Raw genomic sequence first — 22,333 nt, 5'->3', positions numbered from 1 at the left:
CAGTATCAAGCTCTGGTATATGAACAAGCTTTTTCATCTATATTCTACTGGAAAATAATCTCCCAATGTTTTCTTGTGCTGTGAAGACGTTAACTCAATTTCTTCTGAGAATGATCTTCCTTAGAAGACAACTGAGTCCTTATAAGCTAAAAGGAATTAATCACTCAAATGCTATAATCACCGCAGCAGTTGCTAATAATCAATATTAGCAATCAATATTAAACCCGAGATGGTATTCCTTATTCTTTATTTAGGACTAAGAACACAGAAGCAAAGTTATTAAGGAGGAGTCGAGGCCATGAAAAAGAGTTTGCTATCTGTGGCGTTTGGATTGAAAATGACCTCCGAGTGCTCATCTACACGAATACTTGGTCACTAGTTGCTGGAATTGTTTGGGAAGGATCGGTGTTGAGGTTTTGTCTTTTACTGTCTGTTGTAATGCTAAGTGCAGGCCCTCAAGACCTGGACTCTGCACACAGACCCTGGAACCCTGCCCCCACGTTAATTCTGATTGGTAGATAGAGATGCCAATGGCCAACATCTGGGCAGAGAAGACATAGGTGGGTTGAGGTTGCAAGCTTGGGAGAGAGAGGACCAGGAGGAGGGAGGAAGGAGAAAGAAGCTTCCATGGACAAAGAATGTGTTGGCGGGGAGAAGGAAAGCCACCATGGGCTAAGGGCCAAGAGAATATGGCACAGAGGGCCGCCCAAATGGGATAAGAAAGCCCAGAGAGAACATAAATAATAATGATAACTTGGGTTATTGATAGGAAGTAGATTCTAACGCCATGGAGGGTAGGCAGCTGCCCAGCTACTGTGCTGCCTGTGGCATATTTAAAAATATAAAGGCGGTGTGTGTTTTTTCTCCCTGGAACATAAATGGTCTAAGGTGGGGAAGAAGCCCCAGGCCGGGATTTTTAATTTTTTTTTTCTCTAATTGTGAGATGTGGCCTTGCTGGCATGGCCTTCTTGGAGGAGGTATATCAATGGCAGCGGGCTTTAGAGTTTCAAGATCCCAACCCATTCCCGTTTAGCTCTGTGTGCCTTGTGCTTGCACGAAAGGTAGAAAGTACTGTTCCAGTGTGAGCCATGCATGCTGGCCTGTCTGTCTGTCTGCCACTGTGTGTCCCACATGGTAATCATGGATGCCAGTCCTCTACATGTGTGACTCCTACATTAAATGCTTTGATAAGTAAAAAAAAAAAAAAAAAAACCAACACAAACATTAAATAAAGCTTCTTTTTAAAAATATAACACATTAGGGCTGGAGAGATGGCTCATATAAATATAATATGTGTTTAATATATTTTAAATAAAAACTTTAAAACAGGTTGAAGTGCTTTGGAAGTTATATTTGTATATAATATAGTTTTGTATCCATCTGTAACTATTATATGTATTATGCAACACTTATAATTATTGGTCAGATATCAGCAAGATGTATGAGTAGTAAAAGACACTTGCTAAGAAGCTGGAGGACAGACATTCCCTCAGAACCACATGGTGGAAAAAGAAAAGGGATACCTGAAAAATGCCCTCTGACCTGTATACACGCCAGCATGCGCATGTGCATGCATTCACATACACATGGTACATGTAAAAATAAATGACTGAAGAAAACATTTTTACATTAAATCTTGCTTAGCTTTATATTTAGTAAATATAAAAAAAATTCCATTCAAAGCTGATGGAAACTGGACAGGTGTCTGTCTGTCTCGGTGGACTAGTGTTACCAACTCAGAAGCAGTTCCTTATCTGCCCATCTTCAAATAGTCATTTCAGGATGTCATATCTTTTTCAAAAGGGTTTATGTTAAAGTGACTATCAAACATATTCTCAGGAATATGCTAAGTCTTCTAAATTTACGCATCCTGGTTTGTAACTCTACCCAACAGCTACTTCAGTATGGAAGAATTTTTTGGGGGGTATTACAGAGGTTTCTTTGAAAATCTGGTCTTGGGCCAGGAAATGACTTAGCAGATAAAGGAACTTTGCAGAAAGTCTTGTGTGGCAAGTTAGGTGAAAAAATGTCCCCTATAGTCTTAGGCATTTGAATAGTTGGTTGCTGGTTGGTGGCATTGTTTGGGTAGGTTTAGAAGGTGTGGCCTCGCTGGAGGAGAAGTGTCACTAGGGGCAAATTTGGAGGTTTCAAAGCCTTTAGCCATTCCCAGTTTGTTCTCTCTGCTTCCTGCTTCTGATTCAAGCTGTTGAGCTCTCAGCCTACTGTTCCTGCTATACCTACTATCTCTGTCTTACAGTCATGCACCGTAACTGTAAGTCCAAATAAACTCTTCCATGAGTTCCTGAGGTCATGGGGTTTTATCACAGTAACAGAAAAGTAACAAATATATCTGAAGACCAGTGTTTGACTCCCAGAATTCAGGGTAGAAGAAAAAAGCTAATGCTCCAAGTTGCTCTGTTGTTAAGGTTTGGTCTGTTGTTATATATTGTAATGGTAAATACTGGCCCTGGTTGAGTCCAGGATGAGAGAAGCCACAAGCACACCAAGTACACCATGCTATGACCTTGCTCCTTAATGTAAAACTATGGTTGACTAAAGATGCAAGCAGCCTATAGCTGGTTAAAAGAGAGGTAGGTAGGGTTCCATTTCTGGGCTTGGGGTCTCAGGAGAGACCTTGACAGGGAGAAGAAGAGACATGGTGGAGAAAGAAGATGGGTAAGGGATTGTGAGAACTGGTCATGAGGATTAGCCAGTTGGAGTAAGAGTAGCCAAGGCGAAACATGGCAAGTCGTATCTCAAGGTTAACGGCTGGAAAATACACACAGAGGGTAGATATCTGCCCAGCTCTAATGCTTTTAAGGCTTATTATAAATGTAAAATATATTGTAAAAATAAAATAATTATATATATAAAATCTGGGAACTGAATGATGAAGGCAGGGTAGAAGTCCCCAGTGGAGATTAAAAAATTAATACAACTTTCTGCGATTGGTCACAGCTGCACTGATAATCCAGTCTTCATCATTCATGATAGTAAACCATCCTTATTCTGCACATCCAGTTTATACTAACATCATCCTATTCCTTATTATCCACCATGTTTGGTTGTATATCATTTATAGTATTCTGCTTTTGGTATTTTGAATTAGAAATCATTATACTTTAAAATTATTATAAAATTATCCATTGAAATTATCTTCAAATATCTGTTCTCAAACAGGCTGTATTAGTCAATATAAATTATTTTAAGGAGGTGGGTAATGTAGTTCAGTGGCAGAATATGCCTCTCATGACTAGGGCTCTTGGTTCAATTTCCAGAACCTAAATAAATAATTACCCAGTAGTGTGTATGTGCGTGCGTGTGCGTGCGTGCTTGTGTGTGTGTGTGTGTGTGTGTGTGTGTGTGTGTGTGTGTGTTTGGGTTTTTTTTTGTGGAAGGGTCTCACTTATAACTCTTGCTAGCCTGGAATTCTAGTGTTGACCAGGTTGGACTCAAACTTGCAATAATTCTTTTGCTTCTGTCAGCCAAATGCTGTGTTACTATGTCACAATGTCCATTTCTGACCAACAGTCAGAACTAACTTAGCAAATTATACTGCATTAAACTTAAAGGCAAAAACATCTAACTTTAGAAATGTGCTATGGTAAATGCCTTTTATAAGTAGAATCTCAAAACAAAGTAAGTCAATAGATTATAAAATGGTTTAAATGATATTTTTTGAATGAGCCATTATGAGAAGATACAACAAATTTAAAAAAAGGGACTCTGCCAGTGACACAAATCAGTGCCTTGCTCAGCCATCATCCAAGACACTCCCTCCTGCAACAGATGGGGGGAAACGTAGAGACCCACAGGCAGACATTATGCAGAGAGTCAGAGGCCTTGAAACGCTGGGCACTACGTCTTAGGCTCAGGGACCCCTTCAGAAAAGGAGGCAGAAAAGTGTAAAAGCCAGAGAGAATGTATGACACCAAGAGAACAAGGCCCGGCCCGAATAAATATGATCAGAGTACCTATGAACTCAGAGACTAAGGTAGCATGCATAGAGCCTGCCTAGGTCTGCAACAGGTCCTTCACACATGAGAGCTTCCAGTTACATGTTTTTATGGGATTTCTGAGTGTGCAAACAAGTGGGTCTCTGTTTCCTGTGCCTCCTCTTGGAACTCTTTTCCTTCTTTCCATCTGGTCCAACTGTGATGGACTGGTTTGTGTTTCATCATGCCACAGTAGTTTGTATTAATCCCTTAGAAGCCTGTCTGTTTTTTCATGACAGACAGAAATGGAGTAGATCAGAATGGGAGGGAGATAGGGAGGACCCAGGGAGAGTAGAGGTGGGGGTAGGCGAAACCTTTCGATAAAATGAAAAAGGAAAAGTTTAAAAGAAAAAAGTGCATCAACAGCACCACTATATTTTCTAAGTTATCAGTCACATATGAGCTACAACATTAATGCAGACAGTTAAAATATTACCCGTAAGCACAGCCTGAGAGACCGTGTTATGCTGCTTTTCCAAACTTTTCTGAAAATGGACTATACCTATATCTTTGTTGTTTATACTAAGACTGTATAGATTTTCTTAAAGAGCTCTGAAAAGCTAAACATACTTGACCTCCAAATAGTTGAAAAGCATTTGGGAAGCCCAAATAACAATGTGGTCTATTCTGTTTTTAATTCTGGAGGCTGAAATGGAAACTTCTACTGTGAACCCTCACCTAACTCACTCAAAATCCAAAGGGATGGGAAGCTAATTTGATTCTAAATCTCTCCTCCAAATTGCAGCTCTGCCTTATTGTCAACCATCCCAGTCTCTCTCAAAAGCCAAGGGTATTGAGACTTTTCGAGTCCTGGTGTCTGTCATTTGCTGTCATGAAAAAAAGTCACCATTATTACAGTCCAGTCAGGAGTACAGCTAATTACTTACCTCACATCAAAATGAATCAGTACTCAGCTAGGCTGGGTCTACACAGGGCCTCCCAGGAACTTCTAACTGAAGTCAGAATTACAAATGGTTTCCCCTGCTATTTGATTAGATGTCGGCAAAGTTGACTCTGGCTTTAATCCAGAGACAACATGAGGAAACCAGTTTAACTGGAAGGAATATTAAAAAAAAAAAAATGGAGTGGGAACCCCAATACTCTTATATTTTCAATTTCTCCTCCTTGCAGAAGATTTTATTGGCTTACATATCTTTATTTCAGCCTTTTATAGTTGTGTTCATTCAGAGAATTTTGTACTTTATCCTAAAAGCCAAGCGCACCCGAAGCTTCGCCTTACAGGTGGTAAGACTTAATAAACTACCACCAGCAAAGAGGAAACTAAAGGATCATTTCAGCGAAGACAGGGGCCACATTTTTCTTAAGTATGAAAATATCCCCACCACAGGCTTATAATGGACAAGAGGGAGCCATCCGTTTACTTGATCCTTTTTTACTATACTTTTTCTCTATTCTTGAGAACTTCAGACATGAAAACATGAAATACGACCATATCCACCTCGCATTCCCCTCCAAGTTTTCCCATGTCCGCTACAGCATGTTGCCCTCCCAACTTCACATTTTGCTTCATACTACCCTAAATTCCCTGTGTACAGGGATGTGGGACTGTCGATTAGCAACAGTGTTTTCTCATGTGTAAAGATTGTGACACTTGCTCCGTTAGCCTTAGCTGTGTTCTGTACTAGCTGTTCTTTTTGCTTTTAAAGCCTCTGGAGCAGTTTCTAACATGTGTGAAAGGTAATTTTCCAGTTCTGCTAATCTTTTTGGTTCTTCTTTTTTTCAGAGCTGGGGACCGAACCCAGGGCCTTGTGCTTCCTAGGCAAGTGCTCTACCACTGAGCTAAATCCCCAACCCCCAGTTCTGCTAATCTTGTTGTGTAACAATCTCAGACTGGAAACCAGGTGATCACTTCTCTTCAGTCTGACGTAACTCAAACAGTTGTTTGCCTTTTGTCCTGTTGCCCCTATTTCTTAACTCAGATTCCCGTAAAAAATAGAGTGTTTTCTTTCTGTGCTTTCTTTGTTACTGAGCGGAAAGTTTCACCTGTATTTGACCTTTCTGATGATTGTCTTAGGAAATTTGGAAGTTCTTATAGAAAAATCGGTCCTGATGACTTAAAATATTTATAATAATACATAAAAATACTTACAATAATATTTTAAATATAATATAAATATAATAAATATTTAAATATAATAACTAGTTATAAATATTATTAATAATATTATAAAATACTTATAATAGTAATGATAAAGCAATGACATTTAGGCTGAAGTGATCTACACATACAGGAGGGATGAAATGATGGAATTTATAATAGAGAATTCGAGCCACTGATTTAAAAGGGAAGCATGGAATTTTTTTTTCTTTTTTTTTTTTCAGAGCTGGGGACTGAACCCAGGGCCTTGCACTTGCTAGGCAAGCGCTCTACCACTGAGCTAAATCCCCAACCCCGAAAGCATGGAATTTTAAAGCTAACATGATACTAGCTACTGTGGGGAAGTGTAGTATTTTGGATGTATCTTTCTTGTATCTTTATTGCTTTCTTCACGTTCAAATAAATAATTGATAAGGTCTACGATCAGGCAGTCTGCAGGGGACACAATAGTAACGACAGCAAGAACCACATGTGCCAAATAGAGTAAGAACAGGGTTTTCTTTGCCTTTTGGTGATGCCAAGGACTAAACCCACGGCGTAGCACATACCGGGAGCCTGCTTTACCAGTGAGCTGAGCTATACACCCGCTGCCACAGCTGCCAGAGCTGCTCAGCCCTCAACATCCTACGAGGCTACCAGCCGTCTCCATTTCAGCGGGGGAAATAGGTCCAGAAGTTGAAGTGACTTGCCCAAGGTCAGAGTGCTATGGAGACGTGGAGCCAGAACTCAAAGGCAATCTGGCTCTGAATTTGTGATCCTCACTGTGAAAACGAGGTTATGCTGTCAAGGACTTGGTTCAGAAAAACTGTCCTAAGAGTAACTCGGGAAAGACTAACAAAACAGTAAGAACTAAGTGTAGGGGCAATGTCCTGTGGAGACACGGCCCAAACGGCAATGTTTTAGGAATTTGATTTGGGGGGTGAGGGGGAGGGCAGAATAGTGTGGAAGAACAGTCAAAACATCGGAGTGGGCTCTCTCTCCTGGCATGGTCACAAGTTGGGCCAGTCATTGTTGGTTGGCCATTCTTTCAATTTCCGCTCCATCTGTATCACCGCACATCTTATAGGAAGGACAAATTATGGGTCAAGGGTTTTGTGGGTGGGTTGGTGTCCCCCTCACACCATTGAAAGTCTTGCCTGGTGACAAGAGGAGGTCATTTCAGGTTCCACATCTCCTATTTCTAGGAATCTTAGCTAGGGCCATCGTTATAAGTTCCTGGGAGATTTGGAGAAAGGAAGGGGAGAGGGAGGGGACTCTGGGATTGGGATGTAAATAAATAATTTAAAAAATATCAGAAATGTTGAAATAAATTTTATGAAAATCCTACACGCCCCAATAGTCTAGGTTCCCGAATAAAAAGACTCACAGCCTTTATATTTTAATGTATCTTAATCAGCTCAACAGCTAGGCCACTGCCGAACCTCCACTACCTCCCGCCCATAACTCTGAGGTACTACTTGCTAAATTCTGTGTTCTACCTTGGCTGCCCTGGACGCAGTCGGGCAACCCTCTGGGCCGTGCTCTCCCAGAGCTCTTCAAATGTTGGGTATGCCACTCTGTCCTGCACTAATCTCAGGCGTGGTGTCTCTTCTCTCCTCCACACTCTTCCAGCATCGGATTTCCTTCTTCTCTCCTTCGGGTCCCAAGCCTGGGAATCCTCAAATCCCGCCCACCTCTGTCTGCCCTTCCCAGCTATTGGCTGTTGGCATCTTTATTTACCAATCAGAACCAACTCCGGGCAGGTTCCCAGAAGCCACAGGCAGACACTCTCCAAAAACCAAATATAATTAGCATTCATAATACTAGCAACCACGCAGAAACCCTGAGTGTGGTGGCATAAGCCTATACTATCAACACTCGGGAGGCTGAGGCAGGAAGATTGCAGGTTCAAGGCTGGCTTCGGGTACTTACTCCCTATATAGTGAAAGTAGGGGATCAGGGAGAGAGGAAAGGGGAAAATAGGGAGGGAGGAAGTTGTTAGTATAACTAAATTATTAAGGCTATAAAGCATGGCACAAGGCCTTGGGTCCACTTCCCACTTCACCTAAAAAAAAAAAAAAAAAGTCAAGATTGTGACCTCTGGAGTGCAAGAAAACAAAACACTCATATACCTAAAATAAATATTTTTTAAAAAATGAAATAAGAGGAGCAGGTTGGTCCCAGTGTTGGAGTAATGGACTAGAAACAGGAAGGCCAGGATTCACACCTGAACACATGAGTGTTTGCATATTGATAGACTCACATGTAGCCCAGGCTGGCCTGGAACTCTGGATCCTCCTGCCTCCACTCCCTTCCTTCCCAGGATGCTGGGATTACAGACACTCAACACCACACTTACTGCATCCCAGGCAAGCCCTCTCCCAACCGCTGTCTCTTCAGGCCTAAAGCCTAATAGGTTTATGCATTGTTTCTAACTTTATTTATTTTATATGTGGGTGTTTTGTCTGACCATATTTTTGTGCACCACATGTGGGCTTAGTGCCCAGAGAGTGCAGAAGAAGGTGTTGGGTTCTCTGAGACATGACTTACAGAAGCTTGTGCATTGCCATATAGGTGCCGGGAATCTAACCTGGGTCTTCTGGAAGGGCAGCCAGTGATCTCATCTGATGAGCAACTCCAGCCCTGCCAATGAGTGTCGTTGTTGTGGTGGTTGTTGCTGTTGTTGTTGTTTTGAGGCAGGGTCTCTCTTACCGTGTGGCCGTGGCCGTCCTGGAACTCGAGATGTTGACCAGGGTGGCCTCAAACTCACAGAGATCCATTGTTTATTTCTCTCAAGTGCTAGTATTAAAGGTGTGCAGTGCTATGCTCGAGTCCTAAGACATGGGTTTTAAAGCAAACTTCACTGCACAAAACTGTAAGATCATTAAAGTTTACATTTCATAGTAGCTGGATTTATATGGCTTCCTTAGACAGTGTCTGGACTGACTCCATAGTTTCTTTCTCAAGGATTGTCTGAAATAATATACATATACATAATATATAAATTAATAAAATATTAACATATTGATACTAATATTTTATACATATACCACATTATTGTTTGTTTATATGTTAATGTTATGTGTTAATATTACATATTAATAAAATTTTAATAAATATTTACACACATTAATATAGGGGAAAAAAGAATTGCTTTCTAACATGTAGAGGTATTTAACTTAGAAAACCTGTTCATTGTGGACTGTGACTCTGATAAAAAAACCAAACAAGGAGACTTGGAGAACAGCAGGCACTGGATAATTGTGGGCGATTTCTTTTTAAGAAAACTGTTTTTCTCTGGTCCAAGAACATTTTCATTAAGTCGAAGATACAGCCCGTCAAGACCACATTTCTCTGCCTCTGGGATGGGTCAACTTAGCAGTGATAGGTAAATCCTTTCCTTCTCTTTTCGGAATACCTCACCCAGAGAACTCCATTGTACACATCAGACCCAGGGCAGCTGTCATCCGAACCCGCTGGGCCGTGCATTGTGCCTGCTGGACTGGAGGCCTGCCTGGTATGTGATATTTGAGCAAATCCCAGTGTGAAGGTTGTGTTTCAGTCTGTCCATCTCCTGCCGGCTCAATCTACCGCCATGACAGGTCGGCTCTCGGCCGCATCATCAGGCAGACCCAGGTAACCGCTCGTCCGTCTATCGTTTAGTGCATCTCCCCAGTCTATGGTTCTCCTTTTGAAATTCTGCTAATTCGTTTTAGTTAGCACAGCAAATAACGAGCTTCGATGCAGTATTTTCATGGTATTTTGATCATATCCATCTCCCCATTGCCTTCTCTTCTTCCCCTTCCGCTTCCTGTTGTTCCTGTTCTTCCTCCCAAAGAATCTCTCCTCTGCTTTCATGCCATGTGCGGAGCTAAAGCTAAAGTCTGTGTGTGAGGAAAAGAACATTTTCCTTTTTATTTTCCCCGTTACTCTCTTGCCCCCTCTTCCTTTTAAGTCCCCTCATCATGGACTCCTCTTCATATCCTATGTCTGGTGTATAGAGTTTGCAACACACGTTCCACATACGAGTAGAAACTTGCAGATTTGGTATTTTGAGTCTGGCTTAACATGATGGTTTCCAGCTCTATCCATTTTCTTGCAACTTAGGTAATTTTATTCTTCTTTACTACTGAATGAGGCAAAGAAAATAAAAACAAACAAACACAAAGAATACAAGTGCTTTTAGAAGAGCGTTCGAAAGCGACAAAAAAAAAAAAAAAAAAAAAAACCAAGGATGACCATCAAGGTAGAAAATAAGACTGGGAAAATACTGTGTGTAGTCCAATGTCAAGACTCCTTCTCCGCAGCTGCAGTTTCTACCTTCTTCATACACTGCTCACCCTTGGCCCTTCTTATTTTATTACCAAGAGAATTTAGATGATCGAGAAAGCATCTTCATTTAAGACTGCCAGAGACACTGGAAGGAATAAGGCATGATCAGAAAAAGCAAATGAAACCATGCGTGATACAGAATGAGACCAGGACTGGAGAGAGGTTTCAGCCCACAAAGTGCTTGTCTTACAAGTACCAGAGAACTCCAAAACCCAAGCATATTAAAAACAAACAAACAACAACAAAATACAGGCATAGTGGCACTTAAAAAAAAAAAATCAGGGCATGGCGACATGCAGACTGGAGAGGTGGGTCCCTGAGGCTTGCTGGATAGTCACTTTGGCCTGCTTGGCCAGATTCCTCCTTGTAGGCCTGTACAAAAAGAGTGTATAACAACAATAACAACAACAACAACAACAATAATAATAATGTTGATGAACATTTGTTGGGTTTCCAAGCAATAACTCCATGTTCCATAAAGCACCAGTTCTCTCCTGTGCTCTAGTTAAGACACAGTGAAATGATTGCGTGGTGCTCTAGTTTGTCACTTGTCTGAACTTTTCATTTTACCTCTAATTCTACAACCAAGAGTGTATTCATTTAAGCCACTTTTTTTAAACCAGGAAAACATTTAAACCACTTTTTTTTTCATTCCATCTTTTTCTTACAAAAGCTGAAAAAAAAAAACTTCATCCAAGGAATAAATGTTTGTTTTTCTTTCTCTGTATAAGGAAATTCAGAATTGTGTATATCTTATGATTCCAAACCATCTTTCTCCTCCTAAAATCATATGTCATATTTTTTCCCACCAAGTAAAGGTTAAATTCTAATCAAAAAACAGTTTTCAAAATACTTAACACATAAAAAAGAAATTCAGCTTTTCTGCGTGAAAAATCCATGGGGAGAAAAAGAAAACAAGAGCGCATGGTAGGTAAAACCACATTTTAGCTTAAAAAAAAAGATTATTAAATGCTTCCACACTTGCCATATGTCAGGAAGTGGCCCCCATATTGCTGGGATGGGGTGCTGGGTGCACTCTGGAGAGCAGGGCCCCTCAGGCTTCATCCCAGGATGCTTCTTGCTGCTTACCTGCCTTTCCTGCCACTACTACAGTGGAATGATTCCTGGGCCTCAGACCACTGCATTGGGCAAATTTCCTGCAGATCAACATGAAGATGAACTTTCATGAATTAATGCTGTTTAGATGAATTAAAGACTTTATAGCATTCCTGATTTGATTAAAGTAATTTTAGAAAGAAAGTTTAAGGAGATAGTTTTTTTTAAGGAGATAGTTTTGGTTGTTCTGCCAGAAAGAGATAATGAAGTTAGAATCTGGAATAGAATGTGCTCCCTCCTCATAGACTAGTAAGGAAAGGCTGCATAATAAGAAATACAATGAGCTTCTATAAATCACATAATTTATAATGAGCTTATGGAATGAAAACTTTATATTGACATCCTTCTGTAACTCCTCTTTTGTGTAACATTTTATCTATGAGGTAATTTTATAAAGAACGTTCGTCTAAGAAGGTATGAAAAGGCTGAGAGGAAAAAAATAAAATGTGACTCTTGGGGCTCTGCTCTATCGACTAATGTTTTTCTACCTATATGTATGTACAATTGACGAAATAGGTGGTCAGGCGCAACGTGTGTGTGTGTGTGTGTGTGTGTGTGTGTGTGTGTGTGTGTGTGTGTTTGAGTGTGTGCATGTGTGACTGTGCATGCACAAGTGCCTGACTTCTTTCTCCCTTTTCTTTCCTCTCTGGCTCACAAAGAGTCAAGGAACTCTGAGCCTCTACCTAGCCAGTGAGGGGCCCTTAAGCCAAAGAGAAAAGAGCCCAAGTAACTAAGTTTTTTCCCCCTCTTAATCCCCTGCTGCTATCAGCAGGAATTAATTTGCCAGAAGCCACTAACTTCAGATCCCAGAGAGAGAAAGAGTCAGTTGCCAGAAGCCAGCAACTTTTGGTCCCAGAATAGTGAGAGTTTAATTGCTAGAAGGCCCAGAAGAGTAAGAGAGAGTTGCAAGACCAAAGGTCATCAGCCTTTGGTTTTCCTCTGAAGCTGTGTCCCACTTCAGTACCTGACTCTGAGGGGGCTGACTCCCGACAGACTACCTACGACACATATGCAGGACCAAGAGTATGCATGAAATGAGTGACTCCTCTAGAATGGAGGTGTTTTGAATTGTTTTTCATTGTTGTTTGATTTGTTTTTTCCTACTTTCTCTGTTGAAGCACTAAGGGAAAATTCTAGAATACTAATAATTCAAGAATTCATTTTGTATCTGCCATCAGCAATGAGAGATTCTCAAATACTAGGGTCCAGTTACAGAGATACCCACTCAGACTGCTTTGTTTTTGTTACAAGCTGATAGACATTATCTTGACATCCGGAGGAGAAATATATTAGATTTGTTGGAGACACGCTAGACAAATATCAGAGCCAATTAAAGACAGACACAGACAAGCAAAAAATGGAGCACGTAAGGATGACTCCAAAAGGAGTTCTTGGACTTTGTCTGAATTGTGCAGTACCTTGAAAATGTTTGCATTACAGTGGAAACCTCTGTAGTTTTCCATGTAAACTTCAAGTCTCAAGATGAAAAAAATCCACCAGCTAGCCCAGTAACCTATATGTCAGTCTACATCTGACACAGAGTTATCTGTGTAGTTCAGTATATAGCTATCTGTATAGTTCACAATATAGCTATCTGTATAGTTCAGTATATAGCTATCTGTATATCAGCTATAGTGAGACATCAGAGCTATCCCCCTGGTCTTTTGTTAATTTTGACTGGTGGGGGAATCACTGTACGTAAGACTGTCTCCTTGGTATGTGTCTTCCTTAATGCATGCAGAAAAATTATAGAAAAGAGAAAGAGGAATCCATCTGGTTAAATAGAAGATGGCTTGGTTCAGTAACCATGCCTAGCAAACATACGCTCTCATCTCCCCTGGCTGTACTTGATACTGAAGCAACCATATTAGGTCCTCTTTTGTTACTGTTGGGATGTATCTATTCTAGGGATGTTCCTACTTTTTCTTCTTTTCTTAGCCAACCTTTGTGAAACTGGCTGTCGACATTCACTGGCCTCCCGCTCTCTCTCCCTAAAAATTCCTCAACCAAAATCAACAACTGTTGACTCCTTTGCAATGACCACCCACAATAGAGCCACCTGGCAATTTCTGATTGATTTCCAACAGGTTTTTTCCTCTGCCCCCAAAATATTTTTTTTCCTCAGGCAAGAAAGATGGCTCAGTAGTTAAAAGCACTGGCTGGTTGTATACACAGCTATTCCTGACTACTGTAGTGCCTCTCGCATGGCTCAGTGCAGTGTCACCGATATTGTTTCTACCCTCACTAGCTGCCTCTTATTTGAAAGCACAATCAAACCTAACGATTTTATTAATTTAGAAAAAGATACTTTTCTAGATCATATTGACTAATATTTAAGACCAAACCATACTCTTCTAACTGTGGCAAACTCGAATCCTTACTTCATGTAGTTTTGTTTTCAGTAACAGGGTTTTAGTAATGGAAAACAGAGGGCCTGCTTTCATACCCTTGGGACCTTTGCTTCGGAGACAAACTATCAGCTCTAGTCCTAAGAGGTGCACATTCCACATAAAATTACACTGCTGCAGGCCTGATGGGATTGCAATGGATACATAGAATGAGTGAAGACTTATAATCCCTCACCCCAAGGAAGACAGGAAATGTACGGTAGTTACAACTCCATAGAAACAAAACTGGGACCTCAAGCCAGCCTGGCTGGAATTATTAGAATCACAAGAATTATATTTATAAAAGGAGTGATTTTTTTAGGAGAAATGGATGCAAGTTGGTTATGAATATGTGGGCAAGTAACCCAAATATAAACATTAATATTGCATTTTGAGAACAGCAATTAGATATTTTTGGGTTTGGTGATGAAGAATCCTAACCGGGCAGTAATGGGAGATACCATAGTAATATGATAGAAGGGAACCAGAGAAGGGTATCAGAGGTTTTGAAACATTAATTATACATGTGCACTGATCGAATTAGCAGATATAATCATATAACTGATTCAGTTATATATGTTGACACAGTTTTTTTTTCACGAAGAGATACACAAAATCATAATTAATATGATTTTCTCTGAGCAGAGACTAGCCAGTGCTTCTCAGCTAGGAGTCACTTTCTTCTCTCTTTCTCTGCTCTGGAGGATACTTGGTAATCAAAGTCAGAAGAACCTTTGGTTCCCATCCCTGGGAATATAGCTGTTCCAGGGATCTTGTGAGTAGATACCAAGGAGGGTTGGTGAATATTCTGCAATATAAAGAACACTTGTCCCTACCCCTAAACAAAATACAACACACAGAGACAAATGGTGCGTTGTGAACCCTGAGGTTGTGCTATTTACTGGGGGGAAAAAACTTTCTATTTGGGTAGCTCAGCCCTTAGCACATACCTTTAATTTCTCTGGCTGAAATACAGACATGCCCTTAGCACACACCTTTCATCCCAAACAATGTAGGTAAAGCTAATTTGTAGAGGGAGTACCGACGTTTGAGAATGACATCTAATTGAGTGGCAAAGTGATGAGTCAGAGAAAGATCTGACAGAAAAAGACATGCCCAACGCTCACAAGGAGAGAGTGGAACGGGAAGCTGCTTGAGGGACAGCGCAGGGAGAAAAAGGAGTCAGTTTCACCAGGAGAGTTTTACAGAGACATGTTGCAGAGAAAGAACAAGCTAGATGTAGATGAAACCAGAACGAGCCAGAGACTCAGAAGCAGCCTACAGATTAGAACAAATTGCCAGAGTTAGTTTGAGGCCAAGCAGAGCAATTCAGAAGAAGCCAGTTTGAATCAGTCAGTGTGGAGAGGAGTTTTGAGCAAGAACAGCTGAGTTGACCAGCCAGCCAAAGTTCTGAAAGAGGTAGAGACAGTAAATTTATTCAGCAGTAAGCCTCAGAGGCTGAAAACAATTTTAGGCCTAGATTAGATTGTAAGAAGCCTAGAAGCTTCCAGAATTAGGCCTAGGTTAGTAGGCTGAGGCAATAAAACTCATAGACTCAACAGGACAATAAAAAAATTAATTGCACACACACACACACACACACACACTCTCTCTCTCTCTCTCTCTCTCTCTCTCTCTCTCTCTCTCTCTCACACACTCACCACTAAGGCCAGCAAGACAGCTCAGTCTGTAAATGCCCTGTTTCTTAGCCTGAAAACCTGAATTCTTTCCACAGAAGCCACACGTTAGAAGAAGAAAACAAACACCCCAAAGTTGCCCTCTGATTTGTATGTATACACATAGTTAAAAACAAACAAATAAAAAACAAGCATCAAGAAACATTAAGTCAATGGTGCCATAACTAAGAAACTTGGAGCTAGATTAAATCAGAGCTGTAACAGTGCATAAAAAGAACAAAAGGAGAAAAACTAGGTCAGAGTTCTTCAGAGAGCATCGTACATGGCCGTGATCAATATCTTCTTTCATCAAATTATCCACTAAGCTAATTTAAAATGAGTTATAGCCTCAAAATTACTTTTACATTATATTTAGGCTTTGCACGTACATATATCAACATGAATTAATGTCAGAAAGATAATTGCTAATGAACAAAGAGCAAGCCAAAAAAGAATACATTCATGATGATACTATTTTTTTATCAAATTTGAAAATAAAAAATAAAATAATATTTTTTCATGAATATACATGACTATATATGAACAGTGAAAATGATAATAACCAACTCAGGGTAGTATTTATGTTAAAAGAGAAGCGATTTTGTACAAAGGAATGGGGAGTTCATGAACACAATAAATCAATTATTTAGGGTTAGTTAGTGAATCCTTAAGTGATTTTATTCTTTTAGCTTACCACATATATTGTATTTTTTGTGTTGTACCAAAAAAAAAACTCAAGAAATAATGACAATAAGCTTCAGTTATAACGGGCTATTGGATAGTGAAGACCTTCCCCTTACGTTCTGTCACCATCTGCAGGTGGATCTAGCTATTGCAGAAAATTGTTTGTTTTCAGACAAAAACAAAAATAAATTAAGGAGCACCAAAATAAATTAAATCTACAAGGAATGGAGAATATGTACAGAAGTATAAAGGGCAAAATTTCAGCTACAGACATAGTCTGTTATCAGTAGATGTGCAAAATATATTTAAAAATAAAACAATATAAACACAAAATGTTTTATTGTAAGTACCACACAACCAGTGTCCTACAAGAAACAGAAACGAGTAGTATTTTTTTTTTAATTTACTTTTATTTTCTTTACTCAGTCACTGTAAACCTCACTCACTGACCCCTTCTGGTCACCCCCTTCCACAATCCTTCCCCCATCTTCCCTTCTCCTCTGAGCAGGCAGAAGCCCCCTTCCCTGGTACTTCAAGTCTCTGGGAGGCCAAGGGCTTCCTCTCCCACTGAGGCCAGACAAGGCAGCCGAGCTAGAAGAACATATCCCATGCACAGGCAACAGCTTCTGGGATAGCCCCTGCTCCAGTTATTCAGGACTCACATGAAGACCAAGTTGTACATATGCTACATATGTGTGGAGAGCTTTAGTTCTAGCCTGTGTATGTTCTATGGTTGTAGTTCAGTCTCTGAGAGCCCCAAGAGTCCAGGTTAGTTGACTCTGTTGCTCTTCCTGTGGAGTTCCCATCTCCTTCAGGGCCTGCAATCCTTCCTCCTGTTCTTCCATGAGTCCCCAAGTTCCATCCACTGTTTGGCTGTGGATGTTTGCATCTATTTGAGTCACTGCTTGGTGGACCCTTTCAGAGGACAGCCATGCAAGTCACAGAGACAGATCAAGGGAGGTCACTTGGAGGGAGAGAGGATGGGGGGTCAGAATCAGGTTGGGGATGGAGAGAAGAGATGGCCATGAGAATGAGTGGAAATCTGCAACTGACAGGGTTAAGAAGGTAGGGGTCCTTTCCAGGAAGAGACAGAGACCTGGGATAAGGAATGGCCCAAGAATTAATGGAGGCGACCTTAGATGTGACTCACAACATTGAGGATCTGAAACCTGAATAGGCCACTTCCTGTAGCCAGGCAGGAACCCCAGCGGAGCCATAGAGACTCTAACACATCCACAAAACTTTCAACAGATATTTATTCTGTCTACAAGAAATGCAGGAACAGGAGATGGAACAGAGACTGAGGGAATGGCCCAACCTGAGACCCATCCCGTGGGCAAACATCTATCCCCAACACTATTAATGATACTGTTATGCTTGCTGACAGGAGCCAAACGAGTAGTGTTTCACCCATTATGATGACTAACTTTAATTAATGGAAACTTGAGTAAACTGAATTGTGTACATTTAGTTACTCCCTAACACCAAACCAGACACCACCTTTTCTTGTCTTTACTCCCTTTTCTTCTCTGCCTAGTTTGTGCTAAACATGGCCACCATGTTAAACTCTCAACTACTTCATGTTCAGTCCAGAAGACAATGCCTATAATCCCGACACACAAAGGGTAGGAACAGGACAATCATATGTTTGAGGCCAGCCTGATGAAGAAGAAGGAAGAAGAAAAGGAAAGAAAAACAAGAGCTGGGGGCACAGTTGTAGAATTGCACATGCCTAGGACGTACAAGGCCCTAGTTCTCTCTCCAGAACTGCAAAAACAACCAATACTTCCTCCAAAGTCTCTTTAATTTGTGTAACTTTAATTTTAATCCTATTTTTAATGATGGTTCTTAAATGCTTTAACCTTCCTTGTAGCCCATCAAAGGTAGTAGAAAAGAAAGGACCTTTCCTTCATGTGTTTGCCCTAGCAAAACACTATCCAAGCGACTTTCTGAAGAACCTTTAAGTTTCTACTTCACACATTCCCTGGAGAACAAAGTCTGATCTCTTCAGTCTGGTTGTTAAGACTTTCTATACTTTGGACCCAACCTGTTGCTGAGTCTTACCTTGTCCAATCTCCCCTATGCCTCACCCCCACGAATCTCTACTTCATGTGTAATCAGTGGATGGAAACCCAAGTAAACTGAATTGTTTACCAACCAGTTTGGTTTCTGTGCTGGCCATTGCTAATTCTGAATGTATTCTTGGCATAACCCATTTCTTTCCAATCAGCCTGCCATTTATACTCCTAAATATTTCAACAAATGTGTTCACTATTTCTCCTAAATGTCAAATGTTGAAAGTCAGTTCCTAAGTGTATCTGAATACCTAACCTCTTGCTTTCCCACGTTATTTACAGATGGCTGCTCCATATTTCATCCTCCATAGAAATCCTACAGCTACTATTATATTTGAGATAACATAGCCCTACCCCCTGTCCCAATTACTACAGCACTTTCTGCCTATATCATTTATTTTGGAATAATCAGGTATTATTAATACTAAACTGATTCATTTCCTTAAAGTATTGTATGTCTTTATATATACAAGCTAAATTTTGGGAAGTCAGGACAATTTTACAGATTTTCAGGCTCCCTGCAAACCCACCATATTTCCCTACAAAGATCAGTGTTGCTGGTATTTTAGTTTGAGGAAAGTTAAAAAAAAACAACAGTATTTTTAAATTAATCATGCCATGTATTTTGACCATATTCACACATATCACAACTCCTTCCCATAGATCCTCCAAGATCCACTCTCCACTTCTCCCAAAATGGGAGAATCATATTCTCTTGAGAGAGAAAGAGAGAGAGGGAGAGAGAGAGAGAGAGAGAGAGAGAGAGAGAGAGAGAGAGAGAGAGAGAGAGAGAGAGAGAGAATTAGTTCTGTGTAGGCAACTTGCTGAGACCCAGATCCAAATGAAAAATAAGAAGAGGCCTAAAGATATATGTCAATGGTAGAGCATAGCATGTCAAAATGCCCTAGGTTCAATATCCAATATCGGACTGGATATGTAGCTCAGTTGACAGAACGTTTGCCTAGCATGCATGAAACCCTGGGTTTGATTTCCAGCCACATACACCCCAGCATTCCAGAGGCAGAAGGATCTGAGTCAGAGAGAGTTGAGGCTAGCCTAAGATATGAGATATTGCCTCAGAAATGAAATAAAACGAATACAGAAGGATATGGACACAGTAGTAAATTGCAATGGGCTGAAAATGTTTTGTTTATGTGAACCTAAGCACTCTGAGAGAGCTGTACTAATTTTGTTTTGTAAACAATTTGTTGGTATTTGTGGGAAAAATTTATCGTGGAAACACAGACGCCTATACTTTCCCAATTACACTCTTACATTAAAAACCCCATTCCATATTTACAAACTGTCTAAAAACAGAATGTGCAGGCATGAAACTGAAATGGACAGGTAGTCTAACTTTGGAGACTGACATATTGAAAACCTTGCAACTTTAAAAAAAAATGTTTGTTTCGTGCTGTTTTAAAGCCACTATTTAACCATTTACTAACATTTGTTAATACAAGTGTTAACAAGAATATAAACAGGATTTCAAAGACTGTGGGTTCAGAGAAAACTTCACGGGATTAAACTCTGTTTACAACCACTTGTTTCTACTAACAAAGCAGCGGAACAACGTTCCAGGGGGCAATGATCATTAACAATCACTAATGATTCTTCCACCGACTAACCACACAAGACAAACTGGTTTAATCTTGTTAAAATTAGAGGTTAGGTTGTAAAGCCCCGCCAGTATCCTTCGTGACAGAAATGCGGGTAGGAATGCACTACAAGAGAGATCCGAGGGTTTCCAGGCCTTCCGTCTCCATCTGGAAGCTCATGCCTCCACGGAAAAATTAGAAAGCGCCCAGATACTAGCAGTGAGCTAAAGCACTTAATAATTCAGACAGGCCTCAAGCCTTAACACAGCGGACCAATCTGGAGGGCGCACAGCATACTGGGATTTGTAGTTCTGTATTTTGCTACCCGGTTAAGTGGGCATTCTGGGTTGTGTAGTTCTCAGGTTGTTCGTTTGACTAAATCCGTTCCTGACTGGAGAGGCCCGTGACTCCACAGACGCCAGAGCTGAGCATCACGTGACTTCAGTCCTGCACGCCTTGAGTTCGCACTGCGGCTGTAGCCCGGGAGAGTTCTCGCCCCCGCGCGGCCGTTGCCGAGGAGACGGCGCTCGTCTCGCGGAGCGTTGCGCCCCCCCAACCTTCTCTGCAGTTTCCCCGCCCCCCTCTTCTCCCACCACAATGAGGTCCTAAGATGGCGGTGGCTGCGGCGGTTGGCGCCTAGTTAGCTAATGTAGACAAGGCGGCCATTGGGCTTTGGGCAGTAAGGGGAACTCCTGGGCCTCCCTTCCGCGGTCTTCGAGGAAGAACCGCTGCTGGTGGCGGCTCCTGGAAGGGCCGACTGCCACTCCGCCCTTGGCAGGAGGGGCGGCTTCGTTTACAGGTAATGCCTGCGGGGCTGCGGCCCTTGGCAACCGCGGGCTGGAGAGCTGGGTGGTGCAAGGCGGGCGCAGTGCTTGAACCGGGCCTGGGCCACGCCTGCCCGGTTAACTTTGAGGTCCCTTGGCTGCGCGATCTTCCCCCCCCAACCCCCACCCTCAGGCTGACAGCGAGTCCTCTCGACACTGACTGACACCACATCTCTGGTGAGCGTCAGGGCATACGCTGGCGCCTCCACGATCTTGCGGCCTCCGCTCTGGTAGATTTGAGGACCGTTCACGCGGTGCCCGAGATAGTCCCCTTCGGGGTGGAGGGCAAGCCGGCTTAGTTTGGGTGATGAGTCCTGAAAGAAGCAGGCCTTGGCGGCCTGAGGCCCAGCTACAGCCCTCCCTTCCAACCCACCCGCCAAATTCCATCCCCGGAGGGCCCCGGCAGCCCGAATGCTCCTGGGTGCAGAGCCTCTGCGGCCGGGGGATTTCCTCTAGTCGCTTTTATTCTTGGAGCAGAAAGGCCCCAGTAGGCGTTCCTGACCCCAGCTAGTAGGTTCTCGCTAAGAAAATGTTATTAATCCTCCTCGCTCCTCCCACTGCCCCCTCTCCACCCCTTGGTGAAGATCTAGTTTCTTTCCATTTAGAATCGGGGTTGGTGGTCGGGGGACAAACGAGAGGTCCAGTGGGATTCTGGCAGCATGGCTTGCTTTGCAGAAACTGCTGTTAAGGATTAGGTATTAGGCCCCCGTGGGGCGCCTGCTTGAACCAACTTTTCCTCGCGCGGCCCGCTCCTGCCGCAGCGCCTTATCCAAAACCAAAACAAAACACAAAACATTTTTTTTTCTTCCTTTCATGGCGGTTTTAGGATTTGTTTTGTGTAACGGGTAACAGATCGTGTTTTGGCGCTTAGAAGAAGCGGGCTTTCTGGGTGCCCCTACCACCCCCGCCCCATAACCGCTTTCCAGGCCCCGCCTTCTGTGTTCTCTGGTTACTAGAGCCGGTGCTAGAGAGCTTGTGCACCTGCTTCTGCCTTTTCCCTATCACCTTCCCGGTCAGGGCCACTGGCTGTCGTCGTTAATACTGAATTTCGCAGTTGAAGGTACACCTCGTAAATGTAGTGAAAAAAAAATTCTCATGCATAAGACCTTTTTTTTTTTTTTTAAATATAGGGTAGCAAGTTCTTGAGTAGTTTGAGTAACAGATTTAATGACTTAATCAGGAAAGTTAATTTTCTTCAAGGGTCTTTAAATGGCAGTTGGGGGCTATTTTTGTTATATTCCAAAGTGGGTGTTATACCCAAATTGTTTAGAAGGATCTTAGAGACTTGGGGTATCTAAACGTCTTTGTTGATGTAAATTGAGTTTAAAATTGTTTATAAATTACATATTTTTAATTTTCCGAAACATTAGGCCATAAATTTAGTGTTTGTTTTCAAAGTATAGAGTGTAAGATTTACTGTTTTTGTTTTTAATAAGCAGACAATTGCTTTGAATTGTGGAACAGAAAGGTATTTCTGAAATGGGGAAAATTTGTTTCTAAACAGGTTGACATGTTTCATATGTATTAAAGTTGGGAACACTTTATACT

The 22,333-nt window shown here is 41.5% G+C and overlaps 3 protein-coding genes across 27 annotated transcripts in view; 1 reads left to right on the top strand and 2 right to left on the bottom strand.

Annotated features, from left to right (window-relative positions):
• The window catches only part of Fgl1 (fibrinogen-like 1), a 30,280-nt gene extending 25,258 nt beyond the window's left edge, over positions 1 to 5,022 (bottom strand). Inside the window, exon 1 of one of the 2 annotated variants that reach the window (XM_087587472.1) lies at positions 4,883 to 5,022. The gene's annotated coding sequence lies outside the window, so the exon portion shown is untranslated. The remainder of the gene's footprint in view (positions 1 to 4,882) is intronic. The other variant, NM_172010.2, reaches the window with a different exon arrangement.
• The window catches only part of Erich1 (glutamate-rich 1), a gene marked incomplete at its 5' end in the record, with an annotated part of 52,793,804 nt that overhangs the window by 24,454,014 nt on the left and 28,317,457 nt on the right, over positions 1 to 22,333 (bottom strand).
• Pcm1 (pericentriolar material 1) overlaps positions 20,558 to 22,333 on the top strand; it is a 96,767-nt gene continuing 94,991 nt past the window's right edge. For 24 of the 25 annotated variants that reach the window (XM_087589226.1, XM_087589223.1, XM_087589220.1 and 21 more), the window contains exon 1: positions 20,558 to 20,760. The gene's annotated coding sequence lies outside the window, so the exon portion shown is untranslated. The remainder of the gene's footprint in view (positions 20,761 to 22,333) is intronic. The other variant, NM_031076.1, reaches the window with a different exon arrangement.

Source organism: Rattus norvegicus, chromosome 16 (genome assembly GCF_021556685.1).
Source record: "Rattus norvegicus strain SHRSP/BbbUtx chromosome 16, alternate assembly SHRSP_T2T, whole genome shotgun sequence".
Taxonomy (NCBI): domain Eukaryota; kingdom Metazoa; phylum Chordata; class Mammalia; order Rodentia; family Muridae; genus Rattus; species Rattus norvegicus.
This window is presented reverse-complemented; position numbering and strand designations above follow the sequence as displayed.